Source organism: Panthera uncia, assembly GCF_023721935.1.
Source record: "Panthera uncia isolate 11264 chromosome A1 unlocalized genomic scaffold, Puncia_PCG_1.0 HiC_scaffold_17, whole genome shotgun sequence".
Classification (NCBI taxonomy): Eukaryota; Metazoa; Chordata; class Mammalia; order Carnivora; family Felidae; genus Panthera; species Panthera uncia.
The window spans coordinates 20,488,814-20,505,805 of record NW_026057577.1 but is presented as its reverse complement, the minus strand read 5'-3'; positions in this window follow the sequence as shown (position 1 = coordinate 20,505,805).

Below are 16,992 nucleotides of genomic sequence, written 5' to 3'. Positions count from 1 at the left end.
TTTTTTAATGTTTGTTTATTTTGGGGACAGAGAGTGTAGAGGGTGCACACTCTTACATTTTTGCATTTATTTTATGTGTGTGTGTAAGCACCTATGTGTGTGCTCTTTATTTACAAAGATGGAATCAACTGATACCTGATGTTTACCATTTTGCTTTTCTGATTTGGACGCTTTCTCTCATTTGTATTCATAGAGTCATTTCATTTTTCAATGACTACATTTATTTCAGTGGTCCCTTAAGTACATACATTCACCTCAAGATGATTTACTGGGAAGTGGGAAGAAAATATTATTAGCTCTTCCACTCAGGTTTATCTCATTGAAGAGGAAAATTTTTTTGTGTCTATTTTATAGCATATACACTATGTTATCAAGGGTATATGTATATAAATATAAGATAAAATAAAAATAATAATTTATATTTAATTATGTAATTATATATTTAATTGTATTTAATTATATTATACATAATTATATACAATTATATATAATAGAAAACATTAATATAAAAGTAACAATTATAAATATAATGTATATTTAATTATTATAAATAAATATAATAATTCATGTTTTCATATCAGGATTATGTGTTTAAATTATCTTTCTTTTTTTTTTACTGAAGGAATAGGCTGTAAAAAATATTTAGAGATAATGGCTATGATTGATTTAATCAGCCTTTCATTAATAAATATTTAAGTTTTTTACTAGTGATTTTAAAATACGTTCACAAGGGGCGCCTGGGTGGCTCAGTTGGTTAAGTCTCCAGCTTTGGCTCAGGTCATGACCTCATGGTCAAAAATAAATAAATTAAAAAAATTTAAAAAATGAAAAAAAAAATGAAAAAAAAAAGAAATATGGAAAAAATCCGTGGATTCAATATAGTATTGGAATGAAGAAGGCCTTTCAAAGAATGCCACAACTCCAGAACCCATAAATAAAAAGATAAATAAATTTGGTTACCTACTTTGTAAAAATAAATCTATACAGGAAAAAGTTTAATAGAGCTTTTAATAGACTAATTGTTTAGTAAAGTTTTTAATAGATTTTTTTAATTCTTTTTTTTAATGTTTATTTATTTTTCAGAGAGACAGAGATAGAGTATGAGTGGGGGAGGGGCAAAGAGAAAGGGAGACAGAATCCACAACAGGCTCCAGGCTCTGAGATGTCAGCACAGAGCCCAATGCAGGGCTCGAACTCACAGTTTGTGAGTCAGACGCCGTAGTCGTAGGCTTAACTGACTGAGCCACCCCGTCGCCCCTAGTAGATTTTAAGTCTGATTTAAAGTCAAAACGCACAGACAACTTGGGAAAATGATTCGCAGCTATAACAAAAAGCAAATTTTCAACTACAGACAGCACTTACGAATCAATGAAAGGCTGAGAACCAGAATGAAAAATAGGCAAACATTTGATCTACAAATGGCCAGATAGTCTTATAAATATTCAACTTGTCACTTAAAGAGATGCAAATTAAAACAAATATCTATCAATTTGGCAAAAAATTAAAAATACTTAGTACCCTTTGTTAACAATATTGTGAACAAAGGGAGGTATAAATTTATTTACTTTTTAGAAGATAACTTGTCATATATACCAAAATGTTTAGGATGCAAACCTCTTGATTCAAAAAATTCCATATCCAGGAATTTAACCCATAGATATATTCACACCAGAGTGCAATTATATATAAATACATAAACACACACACATTTCTTTATAGGGATATTTATAATAATAAAAATCAAGAAGTATATTACTTATCTATTACATAGATACATAGATATTACATAGATATCTATTACTTATCTATTACATAGATTGTATCTATTATCTAGATACAATAGATACATAGATATGTATTACTTACATACATAGGTAACAAAATTTCTGAAAATATAGCTGCTTAAAATCACAGTAAACATTTACTATCTTGAGTGGTTTCCGCAAGTCAGGAACTTAGGGAAACTTCTACAGGATAGTTGGTCTCCTGTTCTTTCATGGGTCTGCTGGCCTCTGAAGCCTTCACTAGAGCTAAAGTGTCCACATCCAAGCAGGCACATTGGTGCTGGCTTTTGACAAAGGATTTGCTTCCTCTCCAGAGGGCTGACTGAGTGTCCTTGACATGGCAGCTGTTGTTTTGTATAGAACATGATCCAAGATCAAGAGGAAAGGCACAATGTCTTGTATGGCTTAGTCTCGGAAGCCATTGCCATTTCTACCCTAAGTTTTTTAGAAGTGAATCACCAAATCCAGCCCACACTCAAGGGGACAGAAATTAGGCTCCATCTTGGAAAAAATGAATGTCTAAGAATTTGTGGACATGTTTTATTATTTTAGTTTTTTTATTATTATTTTCTTAAATATTTATTTTTGAGAGAGAGAGACAGAGAGCAGAGGAGGGGCAGAGAGAGAGGGAGACACAGAATCTGAAGCAGGCTCCAGGCTCTGAGCTGTCAGCATAGATCCTGACGCGGTATTCAAACCCCATGAGATCATGACCTGAGCCGAAGTTGGACACTTAATGGACTGAGCCATCCACGTGCCCCAACCTTTTCAATAACTAATAAGTTGTCCCCATGCTTTTTCTGGTCTAGCATTTTCTCATGGAAATACCTCCTTCATTAGATGATCAACTAACAATAATACTTGGGGTTTTCTATAGATTTAAAAATTCTGTTCTATTGATCCAATTCTCCCTCCATGCAATGCCATGTTGTTTTAATTATTACAGTTTTATAATGTACAATTGACTCATGGACAATGTCAGGGTTAGGGGTGCCAATACCCTGCGAGGTTGAAATCTGCCTGTAACTTTTGGCTCACCCAAAACTTAACACTGATAATCTACTGTTGACCAGAAACCTTACTGTCAACATAACATTAACACATATTTGGTATGTTATATGTATTCTCTACTGTATTCTTACAATAAAGTAGGCTAGAGAAAAGAAAATGTTATTAAGAAAATCATAAGGAAGAGAATATAGGTTTATAATACTATACTGTACTGATACAAAAAAGTGTGTATGAGTGGATCTCTGCAGTTCAAACCTGTGTTGTTCAAGATCAAGTGTATATTTATACTTGTCATTAGACTTTTTTGTTAATACTTTTTTTTTCCTGGCCTAAACTTTAAAACATTAATTCTTTCAAGTAAACTTCGGAATGATTTTTTTCTTTTTTTGTCAAGGTGAAAACAAACAAAAGAAAAAAGAAAGGCAGGAAAAAAGGAAAGAAATTCTGCAGGAATTTTGGTTATATTACATCGAATCTTAGAGTAATTTCAAGAGGCTTCATAATTCCCTAATCACCCCTAAAAATAGGTCTTCCTATTTAAGATTTCTTTTATCTCCCTCTATCCCCACTTACACTTTTAAAAATTGTAGTTTCTACTCATTTATTGCTTAATTTATACCTTATTTTTACATAGGAAATCTGCTTTTTGTGCAATTGATTTTAGTCAAACAGTTTACATCTTTTCACATGATTTTAATAGCTTTTTAAGGAAAATATCTTTGAGTTCTTACATCTATAATCATGAATTTTATAAATAATTAGGTATTACATCCAACAGCCTTTCAGTGTTCAACTCTCCTTTTATTCCTGAAAAGAATTTTATTTGGTCGTGGCATTATAATCTGTTAATAAAACTCCTTAAATCCATATGCTAATATTACAAATTTTTTTTAATGTTTATTTACTTTTGAGAGAGACAGAGACAGAGCATGAGCAGGAGAGGGGCAGAGAGAGAGGGAGACACAGAATCCAAAGCAGGCTCCAGGTTCTGAGTCATCAGCACAGAGCCTGACGCGGGGCTCGAACCCACGAGCTGTGAGATCATGACCTGAGCCGAAGTCGGACGCTTAACCGACCGAGCCACCCAGGCTCCCCTGCTAATATTTAATTTAGCACCTGTACATATATAATCATAAAAAGATTGGCTAGTAGTTTATTTTTTATCCTGTATTTATTAAGTTTAGTATCGTTCTTATGATGGCTCTGTAAAATTTCTTTATGGCCTGGGAAAGTATACATAGGATCAAAATATCTGTTTATTAAAGGTCTGAAAAAATTCATCCATGATCCAACTCTTGTTGAATATCCCTCTTATGGCTTCTTTTTCTGAGATATGTTCTATTCATATTGATCACTTATTTCATTACAGAAAAGACATTTATTCTTTGTATAAAATTTGGAAAGAGATATAGAAAAAAGAAGAATCACCCATGTCTATAATCAGATAATCATTGTAAACACTTGTTCCCTTAATTGTGGTTTAAAATACTTGTGTGGGGGTGCCTGGGTGGCTCAGTTGGTTAAGCGTCCAACTCTTGATTTTCGCCCCAGGTCTTGATCTCATGGTTCCGGAGTTCAGCCCCACATTGGGCTCTGTGCTGGCAGTGTGGAGCCTGCTTGGGATTCTTTCTCTCTCTCTTCCCCTTCCCTTCTCTCTATCTCTCTCTCTCAAAATAAATAAATAAAAAACAAAAATTTGTGTGTATAGTTTGAAAAAATTTTATGCACTTGTTTCTTTGTAACCACCACTGATACCAAAATGTAGAATATGCTTTTTAAATTTAATTTTAATTCCAGTGTAGTTAACATACAGTGTTATATTAATTTTTTTCAGTTTTTAATGTTTACACTTCTGTCTGTGTAGAAATATGCTATAATAAGCTTTATGCCATTGCAAATGTATTTGATGAAGCCACATTATATTTTTAATATTGGTAAGCTGCTAGAACAAAAATGCTAGTAATTAGTGTTAATCAAATCTTGTGCTCACTGAGGGCACCAGAAAAAATAAGGAATTTGGGGATGGCGACAGTGAAGAAAAATGTAGTAGCAGAATCTATTTCTGTTGGCTGAAAATTAGAGACCATTAATAGAGAAAATAGTTGGCTGGGCATCTGAAAAGATTGAACATGGTCTTTTTTTCTGTCTTTATAAAGATCGAATAGGATTTGAACCAGGTAGATCATGGAAAAATTATACTCCTTTAAAAATGAAGAATTTCAGGGGTGCCTGGGTGACTCAGTTGGGTAAACGACCAAGTCTCAATTTTGGATCAGGTCATGATCTCACAGTCATGAGATTGAGCCCCGCATGGGGCTCTCCCCACTCTCTCTCCTTCTCCCCCTGCCCTTCCCCTGCTTGTGCTGTCTCTCTAAAAATAAATAAATAGAGTAATTAATTAAAAAAATTAAACTATTTAATTAAAAAATGAAGGATGCAGAATTTCATTTAAATTATAAATATAATTGTTTTCCTCTCAATGTTTTTTTTAAAGCACTTTGCTATTTTATTACAGGTATACATTATAATAATGCAAACTGCCTACTCCCTCTGAAGTTCTTACCTGAGTATTTGAAGTTGTTTCCATTTTTGCCCCTAATATTAGATAAAATGCTAAAGTGAGCAAGATGGTACATTTACTATTAGGGAGAAATTTTCTTCATTTTTATGCTCACTCAGTGGGGATAACAGTCTCCAATGTGTCAGCACAATGATTATAGGGACAGAAAACAACGAAAGAATGTGGTTTGATCTTTGTTAAGTGGTTTCTATTATACTTGGGGAGTCCCTCAAATGATATATATGTGCATATACTCAGAAACCAAGACTTTCCTTCTCTTTATTCTCTTAAAAATGTATCACTTCTTTGTAAAATAAGCTAGTTTCTAAGCTGTTTCATATGGTCCTCATAAAATCTCTTCGGAAAGCTAGAAAAACCAGAATTCTATTAATTTATTATGAATGACAAGAGAACTAATAAAAATAAAAAAACTCCCTTCGTTCTTTGTTCTGTTATTTTGTTCTTTGATTTTAGGTAGCTGTATTAATCCAAGGAAATCTTTTTGATACTTTTGCAATATGAGATGTATAATAAAGTATTTATATCTTCCTGTGTTTCAGAGCCCTAAAGCCTATACTTTGAAATTTTGAGTAGGCAATTTTTGCACCAGCAATATATCTTTCTTTTTCTGGACTAACCATATTGGAAGCTGACTTTTCTCTGTCCTCAGAAGTATTGCTACTAAACTTTATGAATTAAATTTAATACTACAAGCCAAAATATCTGTGTTTTCTGCTTTCTGCAGCCATAAAAATATTACTGGTGGAATTCCGTGGGAGTCAAGCCTTAGGCTCTGAATGTCACTTTGTTTCTCCAACTTGGAGATGTTTTATTTTCAATTAGATTGAAGCACCTACAATACAGGCAGAAGAACTTATTCAGAAGTAAAAATTACCGCTACAAGCTTTCTCTTCAAGGTGAAAAACTGTCTTTGCTGAACTGTTCTGTTAACATTGTTTTATATAAGAAATTGGAAAAGCTGTTTTTCTGTGTATTTCATTTTTAAAAATTTTGTTTTAAATTTAGTTTTATTTAGAATATTCTAGGAGCGCCTGGGTGGCTCAGTTGGTTAAGTGTCCGACTTTGGTTCAGGTCATGATCTCAAGGTTGGTGGGTTCGAGCCCTACATCGGGCTCTGTGCTGACAGCTCAGAGCCTGGAGCCTGCTTCGGATTCTGTTGTCTCCCTCTCTCTCTGCCCCTCCTCCGCTCATGCTGTGTCTGTCTCTGTCTCTCAAAAAATGAATAAATGTTAAAAAAGAAGTAAAAAAAGTGCTTTGAATTCTTATGTATGACTGTGCATATGTGGGAATAGTAATACAGTTTTCTGCAGTTCATCGTCAGGCTCTGATCTTGAAATGAAAAACTTTAGTAAGCTTAGTAAGTTTAGTAAGAAAGTAAATTCAGTAAGAAGGCTAAGATGTGAGGACAGTGGTTAACATAGATTAAACAGTGGTCTTAGATTTTGAATTGTAGGACAATAATGCCGATTGAGCCTTGATATTGCTAAACGAGAAAATTTGTACTGTATCAAGTAAGATTTTTTTCCTTTTCTGTGACTATATTCTGATACACAAATTCATTATTCATATTTTCTAAAAGGAAATTCATTACGCATATCTATATTTTTAAAGTTTCTTTCTTTATTTTGAGAGAGTGAGAATGAGAGAGAGCACACACATGTGTGCATGAGTGGAGAAGGGGCAGAGGGGAAGAGAGAGGACCCCCATAGGCTCTGTGCTGTCAGCATAGGGCACACCGGGGGGGCTTGAACTCATGAACCTCTAGATCATGACCGAAGCTGAATCCAAGAGTCAGAGGCTTTATCGATTGAGCCACCTAGGTGCCCTTGCGCCACCTGTCCTGGATGGCGTTATATTTGTAAGCAATCCTGCGAGACCAGTGAGGCCTTAGTCTCAGTATCCCAAACTCACATCCAAATTCCTTTGAGCTGTGAGTCTTTAGTATCTATTAGTGAGTTCCTCTCTATTTCTAACTCTTGGAGGCTTTACTTTCTTGTCTTCAACAAATAAATATGTTTACATATCTGTATCTTTATCCATTGTCTTTAATCTAACATTTTAAGTGCTAGCTACTGGAAGGGGGAGATCTTAACATGCTGTCAGTATATCATCTTGGCCTGGATACTTTCTTTTAATGTCAGCAAAATGAGTTCCATTTTCCTGTAGTGCAGTTTACTTGTTAGATCTTTAAAAAGGCTTTTCCCGTTACAAGGGGGCGTCCTAGGAGGCATGGAATTTAAAATTTAGGTAATAAAATAAATCCGTTTTTCTCTAGAGGCAGTTCTGTACCACATGTTCTTTCAGTGTTGAAATTTAATTGCCTATAACTGCTGACTTCCGGTAACTATCGGCTAGCTGTTTCCAGGTTTGGTTCCAGGCCTAGTAGTGACCCCCAAGCTTCCTGAATGTGCCTGTGTGTATCACAAAATACTCCGTGGAAAGAGGTGAGCACTAGGATGGAGTATTTATATTTTTCATTAGAGGGAACTAATTCTTTGGGAGTGGGGCCGATTTACATTTTACCCGTTATGTAAAGAGTTTCACGTGGAAACAGGAGTTAATTGGCACCGTATTTCTGATGTCTTCCAGCCGTGTGTGGGGACTCTTTATAGATTGAATCCCAAGCAGCTGCCCTGTGACCCATCTTTTAAATCTGGCTCTACTTTCTTCTTCTGGTTTTAAGTCATTTTGCTATGAAGCCTACAGTTTAATGAAAGGAAAATATCATCAGTAACTTTTGCCAAAATGGATGTGAAGACTCTTTGAACTGTGGACCGTCCTTGTAGTTTTTTCCTTGTAGCAGTTGGTGTAATGCAATCTTATCATTCCATTAATAATATGTTATGCATGGTCACATCCCTGCTTAATTAGACTTGCAGTTTTCAATTAACAGCATTTTTTGATGATACATTATTATCCTTATTAGTGAGGTCGTAGGCTATATTATAACAAAGACTGAAGACTCTATTGTCAGCATAATCTTGAAAGAACCATTTAACTTTATGAAATGTATCTGGTGAAGGAACTTCATACTTTATTTGATGTATAATTTGACCCCCATAAAGAACCAAATGATTCTTTTTTCCCTCCCCTTCTTAGAATAAAATGTCCAGCACTTCAGATGGTATGAATATTTCTCTCAGTTAAAGTGAATAACATTGTCAGAAAATGGAATCTGAATTTTTAAAAATTGAGTAGATGAGCAGTCAGATATTCTTATTCAGCGATTTATCATGTCTTGAGATGAAATTTATAGTTCTATGTGAAACTGATTAAGTCCATTAGATTTTAATTATTGTTCCGAAATCAATACTCTTCCGAGCTTCAGGGAATATTCCATTCACTCATCTCAATAAGGGGGTGGATTTGGGATGGACATATTCTTTTAGTTGATACTGAAAGCACGTTAAGTTTTTTTTCTTAATGTTTATTTATTTTTGAGAGAGAGAGAGAGAGAGACAGAGAATGAGCAGGGGAGGGGCAGAGAGAGAGGGACACACAGAATCCGAAGCAGGCTCCAGGCTCTGAGCTGTCAGCACAGAGCCTGATGCAGGGCTCAAACCCACAAACTGGGAGATTATGACCTGAGCCCAAGTTGGACGCTTGACCGGCTGAGCCACCCAGGTACCCCTGAAATACTATTTAGTTTAGATAGTTGTAGTTCTTTGTTGTGTTTGTTTGTTTGTTTGTTTGTTTTTCCTTGTTCCTACTGTTTTTTTTTTTTTTTCCTACTGTTCAAATATAAAGAAGTCAAAACCTATAGGGATCAGAAGAGATTTGTGACAAGGTTCTATCTAAACTACCCAGCAGCTATTGAATGATTGATTTTGCTTCATTTTGTCTTTCCAACTTGGGAGGCGAGTGATCTGACCCTCTGAGAGATTTACTAGGGGCCTGCACGGTGTGGTGGGAAAGGTGTAGTCAAGTGTGGGTACTTCTCTCTAGTTCTGCTTGCTTTAAATGACAGGGTCACGTTTCAAGAGAGTGGTCAGTTCCACTGTTGCTCTTACAAGTTATTATGTTTCCTGAAATGTAACCAGCCTTGTGGCCTCTGTCACTTCTGGCTGACTTCTGTTAATTTTAGGTGTGTTTGAACTTTATATAAATTAAATCATAACGTGCGTTCTTTCATGTCTGGCTTTCCCCCACCAGTATGACATCTCCTGGGATTCGTTCTGTGTGGTAGTAGAAGTCTGATGTATAGCAGAGGTTGGCAAACTTCTTCTGTAAAGGTTTAGTTAGTAAGTATTTTCAGCCTTGTAGGCTCTATGTTGTATGTTGCACCTATAGGACTCTGCAGCCTTAGACAATACCATAAATGGGCATGGGTGGATTTGATCCACGGGCTATAGTTTGCTGATCCCTGTGGCACAGTGTTTTATTCAGGGGCACCTGGGTGGCTCAGTTGGCTGAGCGAACTTCCGACTTCAGCACAGGTCGTGATCTCACAGTTCGTGAGTTCAAGCCCTGCGTTGGGCTCTATGATGACAGCTCAGAGCCTGGAGTCTGCTTCAGATTATGTGTCTCCCTCTCTCTCTGCCCCTCCCCCACTCATGCCATGTCTCTCTCTGTCTCTCAAAAAGAAATAAACATTTAAAAAATTTTAAAAAATTAAAAAAAAAACTATTCCACCATTCATATTGTTAATGCATGTTTGGATTGGTTTTGGCTTTGAAAACTTATGCATAGGCTGCTGTGAACATTCTTATATATATGTCTTTCATATATATATATATGTATATATATATATATATATATATATATATATATATATGCTTTTATGTTGAAAAGTTGTCAGATAATAGGGATTCATATGTTTAGCTTTGGCAGGTACTGACAGAATGTTTTCTGAAGTGGTTTTACTAGCTTACACTCCCATTGCTAGTGTTCTGGCTGATTGAAGTTTTTACTAACGTTTGGTATTGTCATTTAAAAAATGTGATATTGTAGTGGTATCTCATTTTCCTTATGATGAATTATGCTAAACATCTTTTCATGTACTTATTAGGCAATCTGGAGAATATATACATATACATACATGCACATATATACACATACATACACACGCATATATATATACACACACCCCCAAAATACCTATTCCGAGAGTTTTTGTTCAAGTTTTGAAATTTGGCTTTCCTGTCTTTTTCTGGTGGATTTGTAATATTTCTTTATATATATTCTGGAAGTGAGTTCTTGGAAATGAATATTGCAAATATCTTTTTCCACTTGTTGGCTTGCATCTTTCACTCTTATAATGGTATTTTTTGCTGTATGTATTTTGACTTTCTTTTTTGTAATGAAATTAAATTTGTTACTGTTTTTCTTTATGTTCCTTCCATATCCTATATAAGTAATCTTGATTTACGCTAATATCCTAAATATATTCTGTGTTAGCCCCTAGAAGCTTTATTGTTTGTCTTTTATATTCAGAGCTATGATCTAACTGGAACTGATATATATATATATATATATATATATATATTTGGTATTATGATATATGTAGTATTATGTATATATGTAGTAACTTTTTTCCTATGTGGACATCCAAAGATCCAACATCATTTATTCTAAATATTGTTTAACTGTATTGCATTGTGATGGCACTTATCGGACCATATATGTATACACTGGTTTCTGGACTCAGTTTTGTTGATCTGTTGTCTTTGGGCCAATAATGCACTATTTTAACTGTTATAATTTTACCACTTATTTTTAATTAAAAAATTTTTTTTAAAGTAAACTCTATGAACAACGTGGGCTCGAACTCAGGACTCCAAGATCAAGAGTCACATGCTGATTGACTGAGCCAGCCAGGGGTCCCAATTGTTATAATTTTATAGCTTATCTTAATATGTCCTATATCTTCTGCTATAAACCCTCCAATGTGGTTTTTCTTCTCTAAAATTGTCTTTGCTACTCTTGTCCCTAGTCTTTTTTTTTAAATGTGTATTTATTTATTTTGAGAGAGAGAGCAGGGGAGGGGCAGAGAGAAGGGGAGAAAGAGAGAATACCAAGCAGTCTCCCACATTGCCAGCACAGAGCTCGACATGGGGCTCGAACCCAAGAACCATGAGATCACGACCTGAGCTGAAGTCAAGAGTTGGACCCTTAACCGACTGAGACACCCAAGCGCGCACCTTTGTTTTTTTTTATATTCATCTTAAAACACCTTTTTAAGTTTCCACACAATGTCTTTCTGAAATTTTGATTATGATTGTATTGAATCATTAGATCAATGTGGGGGCAAATGATATCTGTCCAACACTGAGATTCTAATCCACGAATATTGTGTCATTTCACACTATCCTCTTATCTTTTTAAGGGTCTGTAATATCTGTAGGAACATCTCCCATTTCATTTCCCACATTGGTAATTTGTGCCTTCCATTTGCTCGTGTCCCATTCTTTCCTCTTTCCTTCTGAGATTCTAATCATATGTATGTTAGAACATTGAAAGATGTGTTCCTCGGTATCTGATGCTCTTTTCTGTATTTTCCTTCCATTTTTCTGTTCATGATTCAAGCAGACATTTCTGCAGACCTACCTTCCATTTTGTCAATGATCCTTTTTGTTCTTTTTTCATATGCTATTAAATTTGCCTGTGGAATCTTTAAATTTGGTTATCAATCAATCAGTCAATCAGTCAGTCAGTCGTCTTCAGTGAGACTGCTGCAAGTTCCAGGCCACTGCTTTGAGTTTGGCTCATTTCTCATGCAATGAGTCAGAAAATGGTATGGGGGTAAACGTGGAGGCTAATGCCAAAATTACCTATGACACACGCACCACATTCCTTTGCTGTCTGGGATTTAGTCCTTCAAGTTCTGGCTCACCTACTTGATCTCTAAGGACTCCCAATATCTCTTTTGTGTATTTTATCCATCTTTTATACTTGTTTTCATTTGGAGGGTTAGTCTAATCCAAATGACTTTGACATATTGACTGCATACTTCTAAAACAAAAGTATTTGTTTCCATTTATTGCTGGATTTGGCCAATTCTCTTAGTGGAATAGGAGCCAAATCCAGTTTGCCACAGTTGCAAGGCATTTTCTTCTTTTATTTCCCCTTCTTTTGTAGAGATAGGCTCCCGGAAGACTTTCAGATGGATAAGATGTTTTTCAGGTTTTGGCATTGTCACTCGTGATTGAGATGTTTGTTTTGCAGTAGCTCAGCTCTGTCTTATTTTCTACTCATTTTATGACTTTAAGCCTGTACTCGGGAGCGATCATAACTTATATCATGCAGTGCTTATCATTTATAAACCACATTGTAATACATTATCGCATTTAGTCCTCAGAACAACGTCCTGTGAAGCAGCTGGTATCACAACCTCTCTTTAGCAGTTGAGCAAACTCAGGCTGAGTTAGGTTAAGGGCTTTGCTCCAAATCACAGTCAGCAGGTGACAGATTAAGGGCTGAAATCCCTGCCTTCCACCGCATGCTTTCCCCATCCTGTTCTTACCCTAATGATGACCCGGCAATCGGCTAGAAAGTGAAGCTACAGATATAATTAAAACAGTGTTTACTCTCAAGGACTTCCAATTTTGGTGGGTTACACCGCATTGCGCTCCAGGAAGTTGCGTGGTTATTTTTCAAAAATGCCAACGCTAAAATATTCTCAAGCTTTAGCAATTCTGCTAAAATCCTGGGTAATAAAGACAGGAGTAGAATAAAAAAGAGGGAAGCCAATGTCGGAAGTTGGGGGAAGGCAGAGCCAGGATTTACTCTACTTACATTTTTGTAGAATAATGATTCCTGCGTGGCTTCGGGGGAAGTAGGACTAGTCATGTACATTTCAAATGAGAATTCTCTTCTATACAACTCTTAGCAATTTAGGGAAACCTACGTCATCTTGACATTTTTCAAATTGTTTAATGCTTGTGGGTCTTTTCCTGTTAATTTATGAGACATGAGAAAAAAAATTAAGAGATGAGTCTTCGGCGCCTTCATTAGGGGAGATGCCCCCCAGAAAAGAGCAGACAAGGTTAGAAACAGACCCAGGCTTGCTCATGTACATGTACAGAGCGACATGAGGCTTGTCTGTATGTCCCTGTCTCCCTAGGTGTATTTGGAATTATATGTGGGCATGTTTCATGTGTCCTTGACCTTCACAATGACCTTGATAGGGGGCACCGCTGTCATGTAGTTCCCCAGGGGCCTTGACATGGTGGGGCTTAGACGCCGTATTAAAGAGTTTTGGATTTTACTCTGCCAGCAGTGATGAGTAAATGGAGGCTGCAATCATTGTTGAGGGAAGATTAACCAGGTGGTGGTTTAGGGTGACTTTCAGAGGTAGACGCTGGAGGCCAGGCACCAGGTAAAAAAGGTTTTACAAGAAACCCGTATAAACAGAAGCCAAGAGTTCTATTAGAATGTGCAAGTGAAGAGGGAGGGTTGGTTATGTTCGCATCACATCCCTCCTACAGCATTTGTGTGAGGTGGTAGAGAGGGATGTGTTTCATATTTGGGGGCATTAATGAGGGGAGGAGTGAGGCAGTGAGACAGAGGAGCCATTTAGCTAACAGGCCCAGTGCAGAGGGAGGAAGTCTTTATAGCCAACCTACCTGATGCTCATTAGACTCTTGACTGTGAATGGAAATATTCTGTTCTTTATATATTTTGTTAATGTCTACTTTTGAGAGAGAGCGAGAGAGAGAGTGTGCAAGCAGGGGTGGGGCAGGGAGGGAGGGGGACACAATCTGAAGCAGGCTCCAGGCTCTGAGCTGTCAGCACAGAGCCCGATGTGGGGCTCGAACCCGTGAACCGCGAGATCATGGCCTGAGCCGAAGTTATGAGCCGAAGTCGGATGCTTCACCGACTGAGCCATCCAGGCATCCCAATTCGGTTTATTTTTAAGAGCAAGCCCAGTAGGATTTTCTAGACAGGCCATCCTCTAGATAGCAACTGCCTTTTACGAGCTCTTGTTCCCCATTCACAACTCAGCGTATGCAGCTTTCATACTTTAATCTTCCAAAACAAAAAGTCTCAAATGTACAAATGAAAAGAAAATCCAAGCTGTTGACAGAGTCTTAACTAATTGGCGCGACTTGCATACAGCTGTGTGAGTTCAAAAAAGCTCTCCTGTATGTAGATGCAGGGGCCGTTTATATGCGGGTCTGTGCATAAGACTCTGTACATTTATTTCCTCAGAACGAACCTAGGTGCCACCTCTTGGTGAACACACCAGCACTTCATTTGCATATCTTACAAAAAAAAGAGAGACTGTTTCCGGGCTAACAGCACTGTGCATCCTGTATTCAGACCACATAGTCTCCGCTCCATTGAGGAGAGTCCTTCCATCCATGATGCGTACCACACTACTGCCTGGCCTCCCTAAGTAGCTTCATACAGAGTGCTCCAAAGTAAGAGCCTGTAAACCAACCCGAGGTGGGGAGACAGAGTCCTGACCAGGCTTAGACGTGTTCGCCTGCTCTGCTTACTGTTCGTATCTCACTTTATCCACGCTGATGATTTTGGTGGGCGGGAAGGCGGGGGCTGCTGCAGCACCTGTCTTCATGATGTTATATCCCCTAGTGTCCGTCCTTGTGCCATACTCCTAGTAGGTACTCAGTAAATATTTGTGGATTGAACTGATGGGACTTGGCAGATATATCCAGAAGCAATAGTCTTCATTGTGGAATGTAGTGTGTGTTATTGATGAGCCGATATGTTTCTAATTCAGCCACACAAATATCTCTTAATTACATACAATGATCCCTTATTTTAATCTGGATTTTTTTTTTTTTTTTTTTTTTTTTTTTTTTTTGCTGTTGTTGTAACAGGTGTGTTTCAGCAGAGAACAGCTTCTAGCAATTGCAGTTACTGCCGTATTCGGTGTCTGTGGCGAGGGAAGCCCTCCACATTCTGATAAAGGCTAGGGCTCCCGGTAGTTGAGTTTTAAAAATCTTTTTTAGAGAAGTAGATTATACACAAATGCCTTGCTTGTATTCCAACAGAGGGTGGGTGGACCTGGGACCATAGCCATGTGCAACAGAAGCCCTCCACGTGCACGTTGGTCGATTTCTAATTGCACGGCTGCCCATCAGCTTAGTGTTAATGTCCATAGGTGTATCTGTGTGTATGGGAAGACATGTTTGCGTTTAGCACTATCCGTACAGTTGTATAGGTGGTCAATATGGCTTAATAAGAATTGGGGGGAATTCTTCAGTTCTGTTATTGTTACTGGCTTACAAGGTTCTCACCAACTCCTCACTCTGTTTTCAGTGTCTACAGGAGAAATTCTGAACAGAAACAGAGCTTCAGCGCTTTGGGAAAAGCATCATTTTTTTTTTTCTTTTTGTAAATTTTCCTTTCTTGTGGTTGGAAGTTAAGGGCTGGAGCAGGGGGTGCCCGGGATGTGAATAACCAAGATGCAGTTGTGTGGGCATGGGAATTCAGGTCCTGTTCTGGACTTGGTGTCATGGAGAGGTCAGTTTGGTTTGCGGATGCTGAGGACACCTCTGAAGGATTTTTGTCTCCATGAGGTGGACTTACTTCTGAAGTTTCACTTTTCAGCAGAGCAGGTCTTTAACTTAACTTCGGTTGGGCCTGCATAATCTGAGAACGTTGACTATTCAGCTTCTGGAAAATGTATGTTTAAGAGCATGGACTTCAGAGTTCAAGTCTTGACTCCACAAATGAAGAGCCTGTGATATTGGGCAAGTTCACCCTTTAAGCCTAGGTTTGCTCACCTATCAACATGAGGTTATTAACAGCAGCTGCCAGAAAGTTCAATGAGAGATTAAATGCTTGGGCAGCGCTTATCTTAGAATCTGGCACTTAGTAACTGCTCAATAAATGCTAACCTTTATTGTTTCTAGTAAATCTGCTGGCTCTTATGGCACTCATCTCCAATGGCAGAGATATCAGATCGTTAAACAGATAGCATTTTCAAGAAATAAACGACATGGGTTTGTTCAGCGTTAGAAATGTTGCGTAAGATTTGACTGATCTCCCTTTTCAGCCAAGAAGTAGCTCACACAAAGCATGTGGCAGAGAGACATGTGGGCTGTATTTCTCAATCAGAATTTGAGTCCATTCTAAAGTGAGGGGAAAAGATAACCTGTGTGTTGATGTAGTGGCATTGATTCAGCACAGATACGTGAACAGCCAGCAAATGCAATCAGAGCTCATGCAAATCACACCTCTGGTGCAGCATGTTAATGACGACTCTTCTATAAGTAACACTTATTTCAGGGTCCTACTTATTCTCATTAAACGAGCCTGTGGTTGTTTGCATTCCTCAAAAGGGAAGACTGTCAGTAGCAGCTCTGAGTCATGCTTCATGCAACATCTACACCTGTTTCTTTGATTTGATTGAATGTATATATTTAAGGAACTGGAGAGGTTTTGACTTTCAAATAAATGAGTTAAATGCCCTTCCTTAAAAATTGCATTGGTAACATGGTTCACAGTTATCTGGAGAGAGCTTTAGAAGAGGTTGAGATGTGAGTGCTCACTTCTTTGTAGAACCTAGATTTTCATTTGGCTGGAGTTCCCCTATGCACACTGCCCCCCCCCCCCCCCCCCCCCCCCCCCCCCCCCCCAAAACCACACAAACAACAAAAAAAAAATTTTTTTTTTTGTTTTTTTATATGGTGTTCGAGCTGTTTTTTT